Source organism: Tachyglossus aculeatus, chromosome 2 (genome assembly GCF_015852505.1).
Source record: "Tachyglossus aculeatus isolate mTacAcu1 chromosome 2, mTacAcu1.pri, whole genome shotgun sequence".
Taxonomy (NCBI): domain Eukaryota; kingdom Metazoa; phylum Chordata; class Mammalia; order Monotremata; family Tachyglossidae; genus Tachyglossus; species Tachyglossus aculeatus.
In genome coordinates, this window is record NC_052067.1 from 8,714,166 (window position 1) to 8,737,159 (window position 22,994).

General features: G+C 43.0%; 1 protein-coding gene and 1 non-coding gene across 2 annotated transcripts in view; one reads left to right on the forward strand and one right to left on the reverse strand.

Moving 5' to 3' along the window:
• The window catches only part of CRPPA (CDP-L-ribitol pyrophosphorylase A), a gene marked incomplete at its 5' end in the record, with an annotated part of 338,976 nt that overhangs the window by 55,473 nt on the left and 260,509 nt on the right, over positions 1-22,994 (reverse strand). The gene's annotated exons all lie outside the window — the stretch shown is intronic.
• Positions 5,703-5,840, forward strand: LOC119924993. Its single transcript, XR_005449666.1, has one exon. It is a non-coding gene; the product is annotated as a small nucleolar RNA SNORA7 (small nucleolar RNA).

The window sequence follows — 22,994 nt, forward strand, 5'->3', positions numbered from 1 at the left end:
TGTAAAATGGGGATTGAGACTGTGAGCCCCCTGTGGGACAGGGACTGTGTCCAACCCAATTTACTTTATATCCATCCCAGAGCTCAGTACAGTGCATGGCACATTGTATGCGCTTAACAAATACCATTGTTATCATTATTCTTGTTATATAAGAGGAAGGCATAGAGTGCATAAAGCATAGATGTGTGTAAGTGCTATGGGGAGTTTGGGTATATAAGTGCTTACTTGGCCCAGAAAGGCTGAAGCGATACGGTGCTTAAGATTCAGGGGGGAAAAAGGGTAAAACCTGAAAAGTTACTCATTATAAAACATGAGGCATTACCTTGAAGGGCTGAAGCAATAGTTAGTGTGCTTCAGATTAAGGGAATGGAGGGAAGATAAAACATGATTATTTACTCATCATAAAACATGATTAGTTACTTGTTCGCCCAAAAAATCCAACCACTGTTCACAATGCACATGACAATGCAAGTTTCCCCTTACAAGATAATAGAGGATTTCCATCTGGTGCAAACCCCTCCAGATTGACATTTTCCATAAATCTTCTGGTTACACTCAATTTGTCTGAAGTCTAGGGATAACTTCCGAATCATTAAAAACAACTAGAAAAGGGTGCCAGTTTCTTCTGTTACTTATATACTGAATATCTAATTATTAATGGTTCTCCATCGGCCTGGAAGAAACACAGAACTGAATATATAAATACAAAGCATCATTGTTATTCAAAAACCTAGATTCTGCTCATTTTCAAGTTGCCTTCACGCTGAGTCAAACTCGTGGTCTGATTAAAGCACACGTATGTAACCACATCCATCCATCTATCCAGCCACCCAAGTCCTCCTTATTTTCATAGAAAGGGACACAATGATAAAAAAGAAACCAATTATTTTACTTGGATCCACTAATTATATTATTAAGCAGTCTTTCTGCTTTTTCCCTTTTCTCCTTATCTAATAAAAATAGTAATAGTAATTGTGTAATTTATTGAGTGTCTACTATGTGCCAGGCACTGTTCAAAGCACTGCGGTAGATACAAGCAAATCAGGTTCAACAGAGTCCCTGTCTCACGTGGAACTCCAAGTCTTAATCCCCATTTTAGAGATGAGGTAACGGAGGCACAGAGAAGTTAAGTGACTTGCCTAAAGTCACACAGCAGGTGTGGCAGAACTGGGATTAGAACTCAGGTCCTTCTGACTCCCAAGCCCATGCTCTTATCTACTAGGCCACGCTGCTTCTCTAGACTGTAAGCTCACTTTGGGCAGGGAACGTATCAACCAACTCCATAGTATTGTACATTCCCAGGCACTTAGGACAGTATTCTGCACACAGAAGTGCTCAGTAAATACCAATGATTGTTTTTTTCTCTATTTTAAACTTGTTATTGTTAGTGATTTCCTTCATCATGAATTAAATTTACATTAGGTATCAATGCTCTGGGTTTTAACACCAGGTTTTTAAATCTTAATAATAATAATAATGGTATTTGTTAAGTGCTTACTATGTGCAAAGCACTGGGGGGATACAAGGTGACAAGGCTGTACCACGTGGGGCTCACAGTCTAATCCTCATTTTACAGATGAGGGAACTGAGGCCCAGAGAATTTAACTGACTTGTCCAAAGTCACACAGCTGACATTTGGCGGAGCCAGAATTTGAAACCGTGACCTCTGCTTCCAAAGCCTGTGCTCTGTCCACTGAGCCACGCTGCTTCTCTAATTTTCTTCTCAGCTATGAAATATCAATTACTGATTGATTTTTCCTGTGTTCCTCTGTCAACTCCAACCAATTCCTGCCCCTCTGGGGACTGAAATCCTTTTTATGCTTCCTGTACCAATTTCTTACTACAACCCAGCATCCTCACTTCACTCCTCTAATGCCAGCCTACCTACTGCACCTTGAGCTCATCTATCTTGCCACCAACCCCTTGCCCACGTCCTCCCTCTGGCCTGACACTCCCTCCCCCTTCATATCCGACAGATCATCACTCGCCCCGACCCCTCCCCAAAATTACTAAAATCCCATCTCCTCCAAGTGACCTTCCCCATCTAAGCCCTCATTTCCCCTACTCCTTCTCTCTTCTGTGTCACCCTTGCACTTGGACTTGTACCCCCTTATTCACCCCAACCTCAGCCCCCTAGGACTTATGTGCATATTCATAATTTATTTTAATGTCTATCTCCCCCTCTAGACTACAAGCTCTTTATGAGCAGATTATCTGTCCCCCAATTCTGTTATAGTGTACTGCCCCAAGAGCTTAGTACAGTGCATGATAACAATAAGTGCTCAATAAATACGACTGATGATTGGCTGAGAACTCTATTTTAGTCTTGCCTCTGCTAATTCCTTGCTGCGTGACCTTGGCCAAGTCACACAACTTCTCTATTCCTCGGTTTCCTCATCCATAAATGGGAATGAGAAAGTTGTTCTCCCTTCTGCTTAGTGTGAGAGCCTCATATAGGCCTGGAACTGTATTTGGATAACAATAAGTGCTCAATAAATACGACTGATGATTGACTGAGAACCCTATTTTAGTCTTGCCTCTGCTAATTCCTTGCTGTGTGACCTTGGCCAAGTCACACAACTTCTCTATTCCTCGGTTTCCTCATCCATAAATGGGAATGAGAAAGTTGTTCTCCCTTCTGCTTAGTGTGAGAGCCTCATATAGGCCTGGAACTGTATCTGGATAACAATAAGTGCTCAATAAATACGACTGATGATTGGCTGAGAACCCTATTTTAGTCTTGCCTCTGCTAATTCCTTGCTGTGTGACCTTGGCCAGGTCACACAACTTCTCTATTCCTCGGTTTCCTCATCCATAAAATGGGAATGAGAAAGTTGTTCTCCCTTCTGCTTAGTTTGAGAGCCTCATGTAGGTCTGGAACTATATCTGGCTAACAATAAGTGCTCAATAAATACGACTGATGATTGAGAACCCTATTTTAGCCTTGCCTCTGCTAATTCCTTGCTGGGTGACCTTGGCCAAGTCACACAACTTCTCTATTCCTCGGTTTCCTCATCCGTAAAATGGGCATGAGAAAGTTGTTCTCCCTTCTGCTTAGCTTGAGAGCCTCATATAGGCCTGGAACTGTATCTGATAATAATAATACTAATGATAATAATAATAATAATAATAATAAAGGTATTTTTTAAGTGCTTACTATGTACCATGCACTGTTCTAAACGCTAGGGTAGATACAAAGTAATCAGGTTGTCCCTCGTGGAGCTCACAGTCTTAATCACCATTTTACAGATGAGGTAACTAAGGCACGAAGAAGTTAAGTGACTTGCCCAAAGTCACACAAATGATAAGTGGCAGAGCCAGGATTAGAACTCATGATCTCTGAGTCCCAAGCCCAGGCTCTTTCCACTAAGCAACACTGCTTTTCTGAGTATCTTGTAACTAGTTGAGCACTTGGCACTGTCCATTGCCTGTGGTAAGCTCTTAATAGAGTCCAATTACATATCTGCTTTCTTGACTACCAATAATACTTCCCACTCAAAAAGAACTGTTTGCCTAGCATTGTGAAATACCAAAGTACCTGTGTATTATCAAAGCATCCACCTAGCTAGTGAGAAGGTGTACTATTCCTACTTTACACATCCATAAATCAATCAGTGGTATTTATTGAGCATTTACTATGAGTAGGGCACTGTACTAAGCACTTGGAAGAATACAACAGAATTAGCAGACGCATCCCCTGCCCATAGTGAGCTTACAGTCTGAGAGGATAGAGGCAAGAGTCACTGAGGAATGATGGTCATTTCAGGATAGAATGCAACTTTATTCTCAGTACCTCTCTTTACTCACTAAGCTACAACTTCCCTTTCTTCTGACGTGGCTCAGTGGAACGAGCAGGGGCTTTGGAGTCAGGGGTCATGGGTTCAAATCCCGGCTCTGCCAATTGTCAGCTGTGTGACTTTGGGCAAGTCACTTAACTTCTCTGTGCCTCAGTTCCCTCATCTGTAAAATGGGGATTAAGACTGTGAGCCCCCTGTGGTACAACCTGATCTCCTTGTAACCTCCCCAGCACTTAGAACAGTGCTTTGCACATAGTAAGTGCTTAATAAATGCCATTATTATTATTATTATTATTCTGACATCTGGAACGTAGAAGCCACATTCCCATTGTCACTTCCAGCGACTTAGCTCAAATGGTCTCCTTAAATATGATTTTGCTCCCCAAAGACAATCTGAAGTCGAATGCCACCACAGCAATCTACTTGTAGAACAACCACAGAGTATGGGCTCAAAGTGGCCAGTGAACAATTTTTCCTTATGTTCATTTTGTCAGATGGCCCCCCACATGAAACAAGAAATGAAAATAAAGACCTTTTCTTTGGAAAGCGTTGGGGTGTAGGCTGTGTAGTGGCCATAACTGTTTTTTTTCTAGGGTTTTCTAAAATTCCGGCCAAGTCTGCTACCATCTGTCTTACCGTGAAACAGTACAGCTTAATGTGTGATCCTCAATATTCTTTCAATAATAATATGGCTCATGCTATTGTTATTACTATCAATACTAACAGTAATAAATTGTGGCATTTGTTAAGCTCTGCTCTAAGCACTGGGGTAATTACAATAATAATAATAATAATAATAATAATAATAATAATGGCATTTATTAAGTGCTTACTTTGTGCAGAGCACTGTTCTAAGTGCTGGGGAAGTTACAAGGTGATCAGGTTGTCCAATGGGGGGCTCACAGTCTTAATCCCCATAAAGGTATTTTTTAAGTGCTTACTATGTGCCATGCACTGTTCTAAAAGCTAGGGTAGATACAAAGTAATCAGGTTGTCCCACATGGAGCTCACAGTCTTAATCACCATTTTACAGATGAGGGAACTGAGGCACAGAGAAGTTAAGTGACTTGCCCAAAGTCACACAGATGACAAGTGGCAGACCCGGGATTTGAACCCCTGACCTCTGACTCCAAAGCCCGTGCTCTTTCCAGTGAGCCACACTGCTTCCCGACATTATTATTACAAGATAATCAGATCAAACAAAGTCCCGACAGGACACTTTGCTCTGAGGCACGGAGAAGTGATCTGCCCAGGGTCAAACAGCTAGCAAGTGGTAGGGCTGGGATCAACCTGAGTATCCTGATTCCCTGCTTTTTCCAGCAGGCTACCCTGCTTCTCTGCTTACCCCAAACCATTCCATAGCATTAATTCAATTAATGCATGGCATTCGTTAAGCACTTACTATGGGCCAAGCCCTGTACTAAGCACCAGGGGAGATACCATCTAATTAGGTTGGACACCGTCTGTGTTCCATATGGGGCTCACAGTCTAACTCTCTACTTTACAGATGAGATTACTAAGTCACAGATAAATTGAGTGATTTGCCCAAGGTCATAGAGCAGACGGGTGGCAGGGCCAGAATTAGAACGAGGTCCTCTGACTCTCAAGCCCAGGCTCTTTCCACTAGGCCAGGCCATGGTAGTACATGTAAAGACCGTGAGCCCTCTGTTGGGTAGGGACTGTCTCTATATGTTGCCAACTTGTACTTCCCAAGCGCTTAGTACAGTGCTCTGCACACAGTAAGCACTTAATAAATACAATTGATTCTTTGATTAAAGAAAAAAGGAGTTAAAGAACAGCACAGAGTTGAAAGAACGTAATAATAATTTATGCGGTTTATAACTTTATTGTCTTACTGATCTATCAATCAATCCTTAATATTTATTGAGTGTCTAATGAGCACTACCCCTCTCAGGGCTGCAACTGGAGAGTTTCCAGTCCTCTACAAGTCTTGGCTATGGGAGGGAGAGTCAAGCAGACGACTATTCATTCCATTCCTAGTTTGGGCAGTGGCTAGTGAGTGGAAGGCAGTCTGCTACAAGTCAAAACTCCCCCATGCTAAGCAGCAGTGGCCTGGGAGAGAGTCATTCATTCATTCATTCACTGTTGAGCGCTTACTGTGTGCAGAGCACTGTACTAAGTGCTTGGGAAGTACAAGTTGGTAACATATAGAGATGGTCCCTACCCAACAGTGGGCTCACAGTCTAGAAGGGGGAGACAGACAACAAAACAAAACATATTAACAAAATAAAATAAATAGAATATGTATAAGGAGGAGGGGGAGAGGAAGGAGGGGGCTCAGTCTGGGAAAGCCTCCTGGAGGAGGTGAGCTCTCAGTAGGGCCTTGAAGGGAGGAATAGAGCTAGCTTGGCAGATGGGAGGGAGGGCATTCCAGGCCAGGGGGATGACGTGGGCCAGGGGTCGACAGGCGAGAATGAGGCACGGTGAGGAGATTAGTGGCAGAGGAGCGGAGGGTGCGGGCTGGGCTGGAGAAGGAGAGAAGGGCAGTGAGGTAGGACGGGGCGAGGTGATGGAAAGCCTTGAAGCTGAGGGTGAGGAGTTTCTGCCTGATGTCAAGGGCAGAGACTCAAGTTTACTGCGCAGAAGGGGGCAATGGTAAACCACTTCTAGATTTTTTCCAAGAAAACTCTATGGATCCATTACCAGAACAATTGCAGATGGAGGGTGGGGTGTTCTGGGAGAGATGCGCCTGTGGTGTCACTATGGGTTGGAAATGACTCATAAGACAAATAATAATAATAACAATAATAATAATGATGATGGCATTTATTAAGCACTTGCTATGTGCAAAGCACCGTTCTAAGCACTGGGGAGGTTACAAGGTGATCAGGTTGTCCCACGGGGGGCTCACAGTCTTAATCCCCATTTTACAGATGAGGTAACTGAGGCTCAGAGAAGTTAAGTGTCTTGCCCGAAGTCACACAGCTGACAAGTGGTGGAGCCGGGACAGAACCCATGACCTCTGACTCCAAAGCCCATGCTTTTTCCACTGAGCCACGCTGAGCACTAAAGCATTTAGGAGAGTCTAAAAGGAGCAAGACAAAGGTTCCCTACCCTTAAGGAGCTCACACTCTAATGCAGGAAACAAACAGAGACATATAAAAATATTTTGATATAGTGGGACTGTAGACTCTAGATTTTAAGCTCTTTGTGGGCAGGGAATATGTTTGTTATATTGTACTCTCCCTAGAGCTTAGTACAATGCTCTGCACACAGTAAGGGATCAATAAATATGACTGATTGACTGACTGGCTGATTGATGGGAGCAACAGGAGCAGTAGGGAGAACATCTTCAACCGGGGCTTTTTCCTATGGAAAAACTGTTCCAGAACTGTTAACTTTCAAGTAGGAGTCTGGCTGAGTTCCAGGGGAGAGAAGGTGGGGGAAACCCAGGGACCGGGCAAAGGAGGTAAAGATTCTTAAGCAGTAAACTAACACCCTCCTTAGATTGTAAGCTCCCCAAAGGCAGGGATCGTGCCAACGACCTTGGCTGTACTCTCCTACGTGCTACGGGTATTTCACCTTCATGGTTAGCACACAGAAAGGTACTTCGCATATGTGTATGATTGAGAAAATATTTCTGGCTGATGTTGCTCAATCTTGAGGCTAGGGGATTCTGAATAGCTTGCTTGGGGATGCTTGAAGACCAAGAGCCGTTTACCACACACAAAAAAACCTTCCCCTTACCATTTGTTGCCTGGCCTAGGGGTTTGCTTTTCCTGTTCCCTGTTGGAATTTCTCACACATCTACTTAGTATTTTTTCCACTTCCCCATTTCAAAGGCATCAGTGTGGTCTAGTGGAAAGAGCATGGATCTGAGATTCAGAGGACCTGGGTTCTAATCCCAGCTCCTCCACTGACCTACTGTGTAACCACAAGCAAGTCACTTTGCTTCTCTGTGCCTCGGTTCCCTCATCTGCAAAATGGGGATTCAATAGCCGTTCTGGCTCCTACTTAGACTGCGAGCCCCATGAGGTAACTGATTATCTCGTATCGGCCCCAGTGGTTAGTATAGCCCTTGGCACAAAGTAAGTACTTAACAAATACCACATGTATTATTAATATCATCATTATCATCATTATTATTAGGATTACACTATGTAATGTGTGTAAGAGAGGAGGTGGTTAGCTCTTGATTGCTTTCAATATTTGATGGCTTCAAAAATCAATCTGTTCTTAGCAAAAGCGCTGGGGACAATGTGTTTCTGTTTAGTCACTGAAGCATTGTTTCCTGTATTTTCCCGGATGAATCTCAGTCATTCCGAAGGTAAATCACTACTCTGGAGAAAAACGAAACGTGTGAAATGTATTTATATGACTGTTTATGAAAATAAAGTTTCTCCACAAAAGAGGTAATGATAACTTCTTAAACAGCTACAATTAGATTGGACTGGCAGATGGAAGTACCTGGCATCCCATCTTTCCCTGAGGGAAGTCTTTTGTAAAAACATACACACTACACTTTCCGCAATTTGAGTCATCAGGAAGTCAAACTCTTGGGCTGCCGAGGGAAAAAATACATCCATATAAATCTCTCTCCTCGAGGCCTATCTTTCACTGGCTACTTATGTGGAACCAAGAACCTTGGGGTTTAATCCCCCTTAATCATTCGTTCAAAAGGAAGAGCTCATTAAACCTTAGTTCTTATATCACTTTAGGCTGATTCTTCACTTTATATTAATGATAATTAATAGTTGTGGTATCTGTTAAGCACTTACTATGTGCCAAGCACTATACTAAACGCTGGAGTAGATACAAGACAATTAGGTCCCCCATGAGGCTGACAGGCTATGTGGGAGGGATATCCCTACTGAGTCCCCATTTTTCAGATGAGAGAACTGAGGCCCAGAGAAGGTAAGTGACTTTCCCAAGGTCCCACAGCGGACAAGTGGCAGAACTGGGATTAGAACCCAAGTCCTCAGGCCCCCAGGTCCGGGTTCTGAATGAAGGGCCCCGCTTCTCACACAAAGAAATGTCACCACTCTGCGAAACTGATGGAGAGAATGGGAAACCTAATTTACCCCAAACACAATGGAATATAGAAGACTATAATAATAATGTCGGTATTTGTAAAGCGCTTACTATGTGCCAAGCGCTGGGGTGGATACAAGGTGATCAGGTTGTCCCACGTGAGGCTCACAGTCTTCATCCCCATTTTACAGATGCGGGAACTGAGGCCCAGAGAAGTTAAGTGACTTGCCCAAGGTCACACAGCTGACAAGTGGCAGAGCCGGGATTAGAATCCATGACCTCTGACTCCCAAGCCCAGACTCTTGCCACTGAGCCACGCTGCTTCTCGAATATGTGTTTGTAAAGACCAGGACAAAAAAAAAAAAGGACATTTTGAAGAGAAGCAGCGTGGCTTAGTGGATCGAGCATGGGAATGGGAGTCAGAAGGCCCTATGTTCTAATCCCGGCTCCACCACTCATCTACTGTGTGACTTTAGGCAAGACATTTAACTTTTCTGAACCTCAATTACCTCATCTGTAAAATGGGGATGAAAACCGTGAGCCCCATGTGGGACATGGACTGTATCCAAACCGACCAGCTTGTATCTACCCCAGTGCTTACTTAGTACAGTGCCTGGCACATAGTAGGTCCTTAACAACTATCATTAAAAAAAAAAAGAGCTTGGTGCTGGGAAAGACAGGTTGGATGCTTTTGACATATTTCATTTTATATTACTTAAATTCACAATTTTATACTTTGGGATTGTTATCGTTATGGAATTTATTAAGCACGGGGATGGAAGCAAAATTGTGGTTTATTGTCTCACGATCTATCTTATAGATGAGGAACCTGAGGCTCAGTGAGTAACAGACCTGCCCAAAGCCAAACAGTAGGCCAAAGATGGAGCTGAATCTTGGATGGATTTTCCGAATCCCAGTTCCATGTGCTCTCCGCTAGACTACACTGCCCCTGGATGCACTGAAAATGAATGAAACACAACCAGATCTCTATGAAAGCCCATTTCATTCTGAAATGAGTAATATTCCTCAGATTTGGGTCCATTAATATTCATAGGTTTATGAATACTATTTTATTTCATATCGCCTAATTTCTTCACAGGGACTGCTGAGCTACAGAGGACAAGAACTGGCAATGAATTGATTTTAAAATTCCAGGCTGAAAAGTGGTTAAAACCAATTCCAGATTGAAAAGTGGAATACACCTCAACATGAGAACTTATACAGCTCACTCGGCTACTCAAGAACAAAGCAGTCAGTTGATGAACTATTCATGCCTCTTACAACTCTGCTTTCTTACGGCTTCCTGTCAATAGCGATTCCCAACAGTGTCTAAAGAGCTGGGCTCCATCCAAATGTCTGCATTTCTGCTTGACCCGGGCTGACTGGAGATATCATTTCTAGTTTCTCGAAAGGTTTGATCACTGTGGCTTGAGGAACGCTAAGGAATCTGATACTCACTGCCCTCAGAGTCTTTCTTCATATCAGATGCTTTGATAAGCTGAAGTGGCGTACCGGCAACACAGTAGACTAGTGAATTCCACCATCATTTTCATTATTATTACTCTCCCCAGTGTTTCGTACGGTGCTCTGCCCATAGCAAATGCTGGATAAATACCTTTGATGATGATCACTACCATCATCATCATCATCATCAAAGGTATTTATCCAGCATTTGCTATGGGCAGAGCACTGTACTAAACACTGGGGAGAGTAATAATAATGATAATGATGGCATTTGTTAAGCGTTTCCTATGTGCAAAGCACTGTTCTAAGTGCTGGGGAGGATACAAGGTGATCAGGTTGCCCCACGTGGGTTTCACAGTCTTAATCCCCATTTTACAGATGAGGTAACTGAGGCCCAGAGAAGTTAAGCGACTTGTCCAAAGTCACACAGCTGACAAGTGGCGGGGTCATTTCACACCACCAATTTCCACATTTTGCCAGTACAGACCCTGACTTGCTCCCTTTGTTCTTCCCCCCTCCCAGCCCCACAGCACTTATGTACATATCTGTAATTTATTTATGTATATTAATGTCTGTTTCCCCCTCTAGACTGTAAGCTTGTTGTGGTCAGAGAATGTGGCCGTTTATTGCCTCATTGTACTCTCCAAAGCACTTAGTACAGGCTCCGCACACAGTAAGTACTCAATAAATACGATTGAATGAATTAATGAATACTGAACCTCCATTTGGCAGATGAGGAAATGGAGGCACAGACAAGTGACTTTCCCAAGGTCACACAGCAGGCAATTGTTGCAGCCGGGATTCAAACCCAGGTCCCCTGACACCTAGGATTACTAGTCTATCACACTACCTTTTATTTTTTTCCAATGCTCTGTCCCCTGAAATTCTTATGACCTTGCCGCCAATCTCTACCCAACGCCTTTCAATCCACTGACAATGCCTAGCCCACATCTTTCAGTTCTATTTCCCTTTGAGTTTGGGACATTCAGTAGTATCATTATCATAGTTATTAGTGTTACCATCCTTAGTAGTAGTAAGAGTAGTCATATTTTATTTGTTAAATGCTCACTGTGTGTCGAGCACTCTTCTAGGTGGTGGCATATATGTGAGTTAATCAGGTCAGGAACAATACTTGTCTAACATGGGGCTCACAGTCTAAGTCAAGGAGAGCAGGCACTTGAATGCCCATTTTACAGATGAGAAACTGAGGCACAAGGAGGTTAAGTGGCTCACTCAAGGTCATTAAGCAGACAACTGGTGGAACTGGGAATAGAACCCAGGACCTGTGATTCCCAGGCCTCTGTTCTTTCCAAGAGGTACACTGCTCCTCATGGGCACAGAAGCACCTAGGCCTCGACTGTCAATGCTATTCCATCCACCATACCCATACTTTACCGGCTGAACTGCTCATCCTCTCTACATATAGCCTGACAAAGAGCCGAGCATGTGGCTTTGATTTTGTCCTTGAACGATACAAATTCCTGCTGTGATTTGGCTTCACTCAATTTTGAAAGCTGCTTAGGAAATACAATCTGAAGCCCAAAGATAAAAATGCTAATACTTTGGCATTCCTCCAGGATGCGGGCCTCGGGGAGTAGGAATCGGAGGAGAAGGGGTTGGGAGCAGCTACAGCTAAGACAGTGAGATATTCTGGGAGCTGAAAAATAGCCATTGGGTCAGGAGAAGTCATTGGAGCAGTGCCTCTACTTGATGTTTCTTGAAGGTGCAGTGCACACTGGAAGGGGATTCAGAGCGGGAGAAGACTCCTTTAAACTGCTTATGAAGGAAGATAAATTATTAGCCTTGAAAGGAACATCTATTTTGGATTTCAGTTTAGGAAACTATAACTGAGGAAAAAGTTCCTCTGAAAATGTAACTGCTTTTTCAAACATCCCAAAGGCCTAAAAGGGAATTCCCTCTCCCCCAAAATTAGTGGCGTAGATACACACAGAAACATAATTCTATATCTTTATGAAGTGGAAGCAGACCGGCTAAATGGCTTGTTGTGACCAGTGGCAGTAAGTCATTTTAACTGATCTTCCACATTTTAAAATAGGATATATGACTTCATTAAGAGCTGAGTCTAGCATTAGGTATAATTCGCTGTACCCAATGCATGCTTAATGAAGACCTTTGTTGTTTAATCCTTCTAGAGCTCTACTCATTCATTCATTCAGTTGTATTTATTGAGCACTTCCTGTGTGCAGAACACTGTACTAAGTCCTTGGGAGAGTAAAATACAACAATAAACAGACACATTCCCTACCCACAACCAGCTTAGAGTCTAGAGGGGGAAACAGGCATTAATATAAGTAAATAAATTACAGATAAGTACTTAACACGCTGTGGGGCTGGGAAAGGGGACGAATAAAGTGAGCAAGTCAGGGCAAAGCAGAAGGGAGTGGGAGAAGAGGAAAGGAGGTCCTAATCAGGGAAGGCCTCTTGGAGGAGATGTGCCTTCAATAAGGCTTTCAAGTAAGGGAGAGTCACTGTCTGTCGGATTCAGGGCGTTCCTGGTCAGAGGCAGGATGAGGGTGAGGTGACATAGATAAGACTGAGGCACAGTGAGAAGTTTAGCATTAGAGGAGTGAAGTGTGCGGGCTCGGTTGTAGTAGGAGAGTAGCGAGTTGAGATAAGAGGGGACAAGGTGATGGAGGGATTCAAAGCCAATCGTGGGGAGTTTTTCTTTGATGCAGAGGTGGATGGGCAACCACTAGAGTTGCAATACCACTGACTGAGAAAACTGTGAGTTGAGATCAGATTTCCAAGCCATCTCCCTATTGTTCAAGCCAAATTTAAGTTGACAAATATTTTGTATCGGTAATGGCATCATTAAGTACTGGGTTTTGATACAAAGTTATCAGTTGGAACACAGCTGATGCCCTTCACAGAGATCACGGTCTATCATATCCCCATTGTACAGATGAGGAGATGGCAGCCCAGAGAAGTTAAGGGATTTTCCCAAGGTCCCACAGAAGGCAAGGGGTGGATGGAGGCAGGAGCAAAGCCTGGAGTGAATAATAATAATGCTAATAATGATACTTGTTAAGCATTCATTATGTGCTGAGCATTGTTCTAATTGCTAGAGTAGCATGGCTCTGTGGAAAGAGCACGGGCTTTGGAGTCAGAGGTCATGGGTTCAAATCCCGGCTGTGCCGATTGTCAGCTGTGTGACTTTGGGCAAGTCACTTAACTTCTCTGTGCCTCAGTTACCTCATCTGTAAAATGGGGATTAAGACTGGGAGCCCCACCTGGGACAACCTGATCACCTTGTAACCTCCCCAGCGCTTAGAACAGTGCTTTGCACATAGTAAGCATTTAATAAATGCCATTATTATTATTATTATTACAAGTTGATGAAGGTGGACACAGTCTCTGTCCCACATGGGCCTCACCATCTTAACCCCCATTTTACAGATGAGGTAAATGAGGCACAGAGAAGTGAAGCAACTTACCCAAGGTCACACAGCAGACATATGGCAGAGCTGGGATTAGAATCCAGGTCTTTCTGAAGCCCAGGCCCATGCTCTACCATGAGGCTTTTCTGAAGCTCCTTTTGGGACTTTGGTCAACAGTTTCCTCTGTGCTTTAACAGTTTCCTCTGTGCTTTAACACTTCAATCATTCCAGGAAAAGATTAAGGGGAGGAGTGCAGTATTGTTTTGAAATCAACATCTGGAAATATTTCCCAAAGACCTGCCCATGCAGCTCTTTCAAATGGACTGTACTTCAAAATAGTCCATGGAAATGACTGAAAAATGGCTCTCGACGCCAACTGTCTATATACGAAAGGGAGTGAATTTGTGTACATATTAAAAAAAAAGGTTGAAAGAAAACACAAGCCTCGATGTTCACGCCTCATTAAATGGATTCAGGCTTTATCCCCCTTTAATTAAGAAATGGCTCCATTCCCCAAATTATCTTAACACGAAAGCAGATGAACATTAATAACCAATCAGCTTAATGAGTAACTTGGCATTTTCTTACAAATAGTATTGGTTTCAATTAGTGCCTTCCCCTTTTAATTATTACTGTCATGAAAACATTTGCCATTAAACACAACTAAGGGTTTCTGTGTAGCTTCTTCGTAAATGGCCATCTCCTCTGAACCCCTGCCCTGCTCCAGTGTGAGATTTGTTCACTCCAAAATGGAAGATGGGCCGTGGACGGATCGGAAACCACACAACAATGGTCAGGGTTCATTCACTCATTCATTCATTCATTCATTCATTCATTCAATTGTATTTATTGAGCGTTTACTGTGTGCACAGCACTGTACTAAGTGCTGGGGAAGTACAAGTTGGCAACATATAGAGACGGTCCCTACTCAACAACGGGCTCACAGTCTAGAAGGGGGAGACAGACAACAAAACAAAACATATGGACAGGTGTCAGGTCATCAGAATCAATAGAAGTAAAGCTAGATGCACATCATTAACAAAATAAATAGAATAGTAAATATGTACAAGTAAAATAAATAGAGTAATAAATCTGTACAAACATATATACAGGTGCAGTGGGGAGGGGAAGGAGGTAGGGGGGATGGGAAGGAGGGGAGGAAAAAGGGGGTTCAGTCTGGGACAAGGTCAGGGGCAGTCAGGGTTGAACTTGTGCTGGGTCAGACGGCTAGGTGGGGCTGGCAGGGTGAAAACTTGTACTTCCCAAGCGCTTAGTACAGTGCTCTGCACACAGTAAGCGCTCAATAAATACGATTGATTGATTGATTGAAAAGAACAAGGGTGAAGGGTCAACTTAATGTAACTGAAATGCTGCCTTCTGGCTACAAAGAACCCAAGCCAACGACCCAAAGGCATAAGGTAAGGAGGATAAATCGAAAGTGATGGGAGGCAAATGAACCCCTGTTCGTTGGATATACTTATGACCCATTAGCCCGTCAGTCAATTGTAGAGAAGCAGCGTGGTTCAGTGGAAAGAGCACGGGCTTACGAGTCAGAGGTCATGGGTTCAAATCCCCGCTATGCAGCTTGTCAGCTGTGTGACTTTGGGCAAGTCACTTAACTTCTCTGGGCCCCAGTTACCTCATCTGGAAAATGGGGACTAAGATTGTGAGCCCCACATGGGACAACCTGATCACCTCTTATCCTCCCCAGTGCTTAGAACAGTGCTTTGCACATAGTAAGCGCTTAACAAATACGAAACTTATCATTACTATTATTTTATTATTATTATTTATTGAATGCTTACTGTATGCACAGAACTGTACTAAGAGGTTGGGAGAGTACAATATAACAATAAATAGACACATTCCCTGCCTACATCAAGTTTATAGTCTAGAGAGCCCTTTAGGGGCTCTTCCTGCTTTTCCCAACCTCTGTGCCCATCTTGCCCACCAATCGTTATTTATTTTTATTTTTTAATGGTATTGTTATGTGCTTACTATGTGCCAGATGCTAATCTATTATGAATTCTAATCCCGGCTCTGCCACCTGTCTACTGGGTGATCTTGGGTATGTCACTTCACTTCTCTGGGCTTCAGTTGCCTCATTTGTAAAATGGGGATTGAGATGGTAAACTCCATGAGGGACAGGGACTGTAACCAACCTGATTTGCTCGTATCCATCCCAGCACTTAGTACGATGCCTGGCTCATAGTAAGCGCTTAACAAATACCATTATTATTATTAGGAAAGCAGCATGGTCTAGTGTTGAGAGCATGGACTTGGGAGACAGAGGACGTAGGTTTTAATCCTGGGTCCATCACTTTGCTGTGTGACCTTGGGCAAATCACTTAACTTCTCTGTGCCTCAGTTTCCTCATCTGTAAAATGGGGATAAAGACTGTGAGCCCCTTGTGGGACAGAGACTGTGTCCAACTTGATTATCTTATATCTATCCCACCATGTAGAACAGTGCTTTGCACATAGTAAGCGCTTAATAAATGCCATTATTATTATCACTATTCTTATTATTATTAGACTCACAGTTTTAATCCCCATTTCAGTCCTCTAGACTATAAGATCATTGTGGGAAGGAAATGTATCTGTTTACTGTTATAGTGTACTCTCCCAAGTGCTTAGTACAGTGCTCTCTGCACACAGTAAGAGCTCAATAAATACAATTGCTTGACATGAGGTTACCGGGAAGGATTCATACATACACTCATTCATTCGTATTTATTGAGCGCTTAGCGTGTGCAAAGTACTGTACTTAGTGCTTGGGAGAGTACAATACAACAATAAACAGACACATTCCCTGCCCACAACTAGCTCACAGTCTAGAGGGAGAGAAGGATGGTAATCAATCAATTTATAATTCAATCAATGGTATTTATTGAGTGCTTACTGTCGGCAGAGTGCTGTACTAAATGCTTGGGAGAGTAAAATGCAATGGGTTGGTACGCATGTTCCCTGTCCACAATGAGTTTATAATCTAGATGGGGAACTAGACGTTAATATAAATAAATCATTTAGAGAAGCAGCGTGGCTCAGTGGAAAGAGCCCGGGCTTTGGAGTCAGAGGTCATGGGTTCAAATCCCAGCTCTGCCGCTTGTCGGCTGTGTGATTTTGGGAGAGTCACTTAACTTCTCTGGGCCTCAGTTCCCTCATCTGTAAAATGGGGATGAAGGCTGTGAGCCCCACGTGGGACAACATGATCAACTTGTATCTACCCCAGCACTTAGAACAGTGCTTGGCACAAAGTAAGTGCTTAACAAATACCAACATTATTATTATTATTTATGGATATGATAGAAGAGTAGAGGGAGGGGTGAATGCGAAGTGCCCAAAGGGAACAAATCCAAGTGCATAGTTGATGCGGAAAGGAGAGTGAGTTGGGAAAAAGAGGTCTCAATCGGGCAAGACCTCTTGGAGGAGATGTGACCTTACTAAGGCTTTGGAGGTGGGGACAGTGAAAGTGGGAAGATAAACACATTTAATTCCCATAAAGAAAACCAGTACTTGTATTAGATGGCGACTTCCACAACCCCCACAATCACACAGCATGGGAAATTATACCTGATTGTCAATGGAATTCAACGCAAACTGATAGGGATGTATCGAGGGATAGGCTACCCAGGAGTTTTTATAATTTATAAATTATAGATGCTGTCATCTCTGTAATATGATAAATGAAACAGTGAATGAAATAAACAAGGGTGGCTCAAAGTAAAGGCTAAGTAAGTTATATTGCTGATGAAATTATAAAAACTAAAAGACAATTATACAGCCGATAAAGCCTTTAAAGCGATTGAGAATAATCTGAGACAAAAAGAGAAGGAGACAATGTCTGAATCGAACATGAGCCTATACCAATGTCTCTGAGAAGCAGTGTGACCTCGTGGATAGAGAATGGGCCTGGCACTCAGAGGATCTGAGTTCTAATTCTGGCTCCACCACTTGTCTGCTGTGTAACCTTGGGCAAGTCACTTACCTTCTGTTTGCCTCAGTTCCCTCATCTACGAAATGGGGCTTCAATACCTGTTCTCCCACCTACTTGGCCTGTGAGCCCCATATGGGACCAGATTATCTTGTGTCTACTCCAGCACTTAGTAATACTAATTATGGCATTTATTAAGTGCTTACCATGTGCTAATCACTGTACTAAGCACTCAGGTAGATAAAAGGTAATCGGGTTGGGCACAGTCCCTATCACAGTGTTCATCCGCATTTTACAGATAGGTGACTGAGGCTCAGAGAAGTGAAGTGACATGCCCAAGTTCACCCAGCCGACAAATGGAGGAGCTGGGATTAGAACCCATGACCCTCTGATTCCCAAACCTGTGCTCCGTCAAATACGCCATGCTGCATCTCATCATACAATGCTTGGCATGTTGTATGTGCTTAACAATTACCACAATTTTTTACCATTATTGTTATCATTATCTCATTTTCCAGTGCTTCTTTTTTTTAAAAACTGTCCTTTCATTTTCTTTTTTAACCACCAAATTCCTGGTAGAAATTCCGTCCGGTTTCTGGCCAGGGCCTTTACTTCCAGGCAACAATAACACGTTGGAAATGTTTTCTCTAGCTACAAGCAAGGCATTCCGGTCACGGCTCATTTGCATCCCCCGTGCAAGCCGAATGTTTTCCGACAACATTTTTATCTTGCGGAAAGTTATGCCAGCTTCAAAAGATCTTCTGAACATTGACCTTTATGTACCTGAGCGAGACCGGTGAAAATAATCTATTTGTCGAGATGCTGACTAAGCCACGTCTAGTTAACGGAACCTGAAAAATCAAATGCCGACCCATTATAACTGTTTCATGCTTTGGTTGGGTACCTTGTCTTTCACACTGTTCTCGTGGGTCAATTTCTTCACCAAAAATCCAAGTTATTGTATCCAAGAGCCCCTTAATCGGTGTCAAGTTTTTGCTTGCGAATGAGTTTACAAGCAAAGTATCCTGCAAATATCCTAAGCAGCATTTTAGGATACTGTGGTAAGTGCTTTACAAAACACAACTATGGGGCAAAGATGTCACTGAGAACAGTGTGATTTAATGGAAAGAGCATGGGCTTGGGAGTCGGAGCTCTGCCACTTGTCTGCTGAGTGACCTTGGGCACATCACTTCTGTGCCTCAGTCCCCTCATCTGCAAAATGGGAATTAAGACTGTGAGCCCTATCTTGGACAGTCTTGCCCAACCCGATTATCTCGTATCAACTCCAGCGCCTAGTATAGTGCCTGGCACATAGTAAGCACTTAACGAACACCATTCAAAACAAAACAGATGAGTGAAGTCCAGATTTTAGGTGTCAATGGTAACACGGTAAGATGTCGAACATTGATGTTAATGCAGCTGTTTGAAAAAAAACCTCCACCCATATTTTGTATTTTTTTTTTAGGTTTACCCATGAACCTCTGACTTCCTCCAAGATGAATCTCTCTCTGCAGCCTTTTGCCAAGGCCCACAAATGTCCCAAATCTTTCAGTAAATATTTAAGACAAGGGCTCAAATGATGCCTATGTGGCCGACTGGAAACATGCCTACACAGGCTGATGATTCAAAGAACAGAGAGACTAAACACGTACCAGAAAAACTGATATTTTTCCTGGCGAATATAAACTCGGTTTGTTGCTGATAAGATTGGACTTTGGTCCCAAAACTGTCATGGATTCCATATTTTTATGGTTTTAAACAAGCAGGGAAATAAAATGTTTCACAACGTTTGGGGATCTTTATATGTGGGTGAGGGAGGTGATGGCAAACAGTTGAAAAAAACCTCTCTGAAAACCACAAAGTACTTGACACAATCCCAGGGGAATAATCGGGGCCAAAAACTAAATAAATAAATAAATAGTTCAGATCATTCCATTATTTCAACCTTTCTTCTCCCAAGCATCAGATACATCATCTCTGAGACCAAAGTGAGAAAGAATGTCAGGTCTCACTCCCATGGGATCATAATAATAATAATAATAATAATAATAATAATAATAATAATAATGGCATTTATTAAGCGCTTACTATGTGCAAAGCACTGTTCTAAGCGCTGGGGAGGTTACAGGGTGATCAGGTTGTCCCACGGGGGGCTCACAGTCTTAAACCCCATTTTACAGATGAGGTAACTGAGGCCCAGAGAAGTGAAGTGACTTGCCCAAAGTCACACAGCTGACAATTGGCAAAGCTGGATTTGAACCCCTGACCTCTGACTCCAAAGCCCGGGCTCTTTCCTCTGAGCCACACTGCTCTCCTATCATTGAGAAGCAGCATGGCTTAGTGGAAAGAGCACGGGCTTGGGAGTCGGAGGTCACGGGTTCTAATCCCGGCTTCGCCACTTGTCAGCTGTGTGATTTTGGGCAAGTCACTTAGTTTCTCTGTGCCTCAGTTACCTCATCTGTAAAATGAGGATTAAGACTGTGAGCCCCACATGGGACAAGATGCTTTCCTTGTATCTACTCCAGCACTTAGAACAGTGCTTAGCACATAGTAAGCACTTAACAAATACCATCATTATTATTATTACTGTAGGGGCTACTTCAAAAAAGATTACAAGAAGGACTGTGTTTAAGTTCATTAAAGCTTACTGTTGCATCTTGAGCAGCAACCATTTTCCAGGCAACAAAAGTATCCACATTGTACGTTTCTCTCACTGAGACACTTTAAAAATTGCAAATAGAAGTCAAAAGACATTTTGACTAGATAAAACCAACACTCAGGAAAGTTATACCACCCTAGGAACTTAGTTCTTTGTACAGTGCCTGGCTTACAGTAAAGAACTTAATATCATCAAAAACAAACAACAAAAAACCTTTCTCATTCTCATTAATCCTCAGCACCATCACAAACGCTACATCCATGTGGACCTGAGCCTCAGTTTCCCCATCTATTAAATGGAGATGAAATGAGAGGCAGCATGGTATAGTGGATAGATCACCAACCTGGGAGTCAAAAGGTCATGGGTTCTAATCCCAGCTCTGCCACTTGTCTGCTGTGTGACCTTGGGTAAGTCACTTAACTTCTCTGAACTTCTCAGTTACCTCATCTGTAAAATGGGGATTGAGACTGAGCGCCCCACATTGGATAGGGACTGTGTCCAACTCGATTTGCTCGCACCCACTCCACTGCTTAGTACAGTGCCTGGCACATAGTAAGCGCTTAACAAATACCACCGATAGTGTTACCTGTTGTCTCTCTCCCTCAAACTGTGAGCCCCATGTGGGGCAAAGACTGTGTTTGATTAGATGGCTCTGTATCTATTCCAGCAGTTGGCACAGTGCTTAAAACATGGTAAGTGCTTCACCAATCTCACAAATTGTATTACTAGCCAAGTATTCCTAGTCCCTCTCACATCCTACCAGTATCATCCTGAGAATAATGATACTACTACTACTAATAAAACTGTGGTATTCGTTAAGCACTTAATATGTGCCAGGCATTGTGCTAAGCACTGGGGAAGATACAAGTTAATAAGGCTGGACACAGTCCCTGTCCCACGTGGGGCTCACAGTCTTAATCCCCATTTTACAGATGAGGTAAATGAGGCACAGAGAAGTGAAGTGACTTCCCCAAGATCACACAGCAGACAAGTGGTGGAGCTGGACCCAGGACTTTCTGACTCCTAGAGAAGTAGCATGGCTCAGTGAAAAGAGCCCGGGCTTTGGAGTCAGAGGTCATGCGTTCAAATCCCAGCTCCGCCAATTGTCAGCTGTGTGACTTTGGGCAAGTCACTTAACTGCTCTGTGCCTCAGTTTCATCTGTAAAATGGGGATTAAGACTGTGAGCCCCCCGTGGGACAACCTGATCACCTTGTTACCTCCTCAGCGCTTAGAACAGTGCTTTGCACATAATAAGTGCTTAATAAATGCCATTATTATTATTATTATTATAAGTCTGTGCTCTATCCACTAGGCCACGAGAACATGATCTCAACCTAACTTACCAGCTGAGTTGGGGTGGAAAGTTCTTGGAGTAAAACCGTCTGACGTTACCTTTGCTAGGATCTGCACTCCTAAAGTTTAGATAGAATATGTTCAATTTGCCATGAGGTTTGTTCCGTTCAAACCCGCAGTCATCGTGCAGACAGACTGTCAGAGTCACAGCATATGAAGGTGGGCGATACCCCAAAACTTCGATTTTGTGGGGTGCTTATAGTTCTACTTCAGTTCAAAACACAAGGACTGTTATTTTCCTTTTTATAAAAAATGAGGACACTAAATTAGCCAATCATTGGTCTTTAAAGAGAGCATACTGTCTGCAGAGCACTGAACTAGAAGCTTGGGACACTAAAATACAACAGAATTGGTAGAAAAGGTGCCTACCCACAAGCATAAATGGGAAGAAACTGATGAGGAAAACCCCCTATTTTATTTAAAAAAAATGACCATCAACAGTCTAATCAATCAACAGACAGACTGTGAGCCCCAAGTGGAACAGGGACTGTGTCCAACATGATTAACTTCTATCTACCCCAGCATTTAAAACAGTGCTTGACACACAGTAAGCGCTTAACAAATACCAAAATAAGAATAGTATTTATTGAACACATACTGAATGCAGAGCATTGTACTAAGCACACTAGAGAGTTGGTAGGCATGACCCCTGCCCTCTAGGAGTTCATTGGGCAGGAATTGGGCAGGAAACACCTTTATTGTAGTCATAAAAGTAACTGCCACAGTTTACGTGCTCTACAGCATTGTCAGCCTTGAAAATCAGGGGATACTAGCTAAAGAAATAGGAATGCTGCATTGGAGAAGTTAAGTGCTAGGGGCTGGAGAAAAATTCAGCCCTTGGCACTTAATTAGGGCATTCATCTTAGTACAAAGGAAAGCGTATGAGTAAGGATAATGTAATCCATGAGGTATATTGCAGAAAAATTATCTGCAATAAAGAATCTAAGTAGCACTAATCCATGCAGATTTCCTTCTGTTTTTCAGCAGGGGGTGGGACAGGGTGGTGGCATGGGTATTTGTTAAGCGCTTACTATATGTGAAACATTGTTTTAAGCCCTGGGGTAGGGACCAGTTAATTAGGATTGGCACAATCAATATCCCACACGGAGTTTACCGTCAAATTAGGAGGAAGAACAGTCTAGTTGTTTTGTTTTGTTGTCTGTCTCCCCCTTCTAGACTGTGAGCCCCTTGTTGGGTAGGGACCATCTCTGTATGTTGACGATTTGTACTTCCCAAGCACTTAGTACAGTGCTCTGCATACAGTAAGCGCTCAATAAGTACGACTGACTGAATGAATGAATGAATGACAGAGAAATTAAGTGAGTTATCCAAGGTCACACAGCAAGCAATCGGCAAATCAGGAATTAAAACCCAGGTCCTCTGACTCCGAGGCCCGG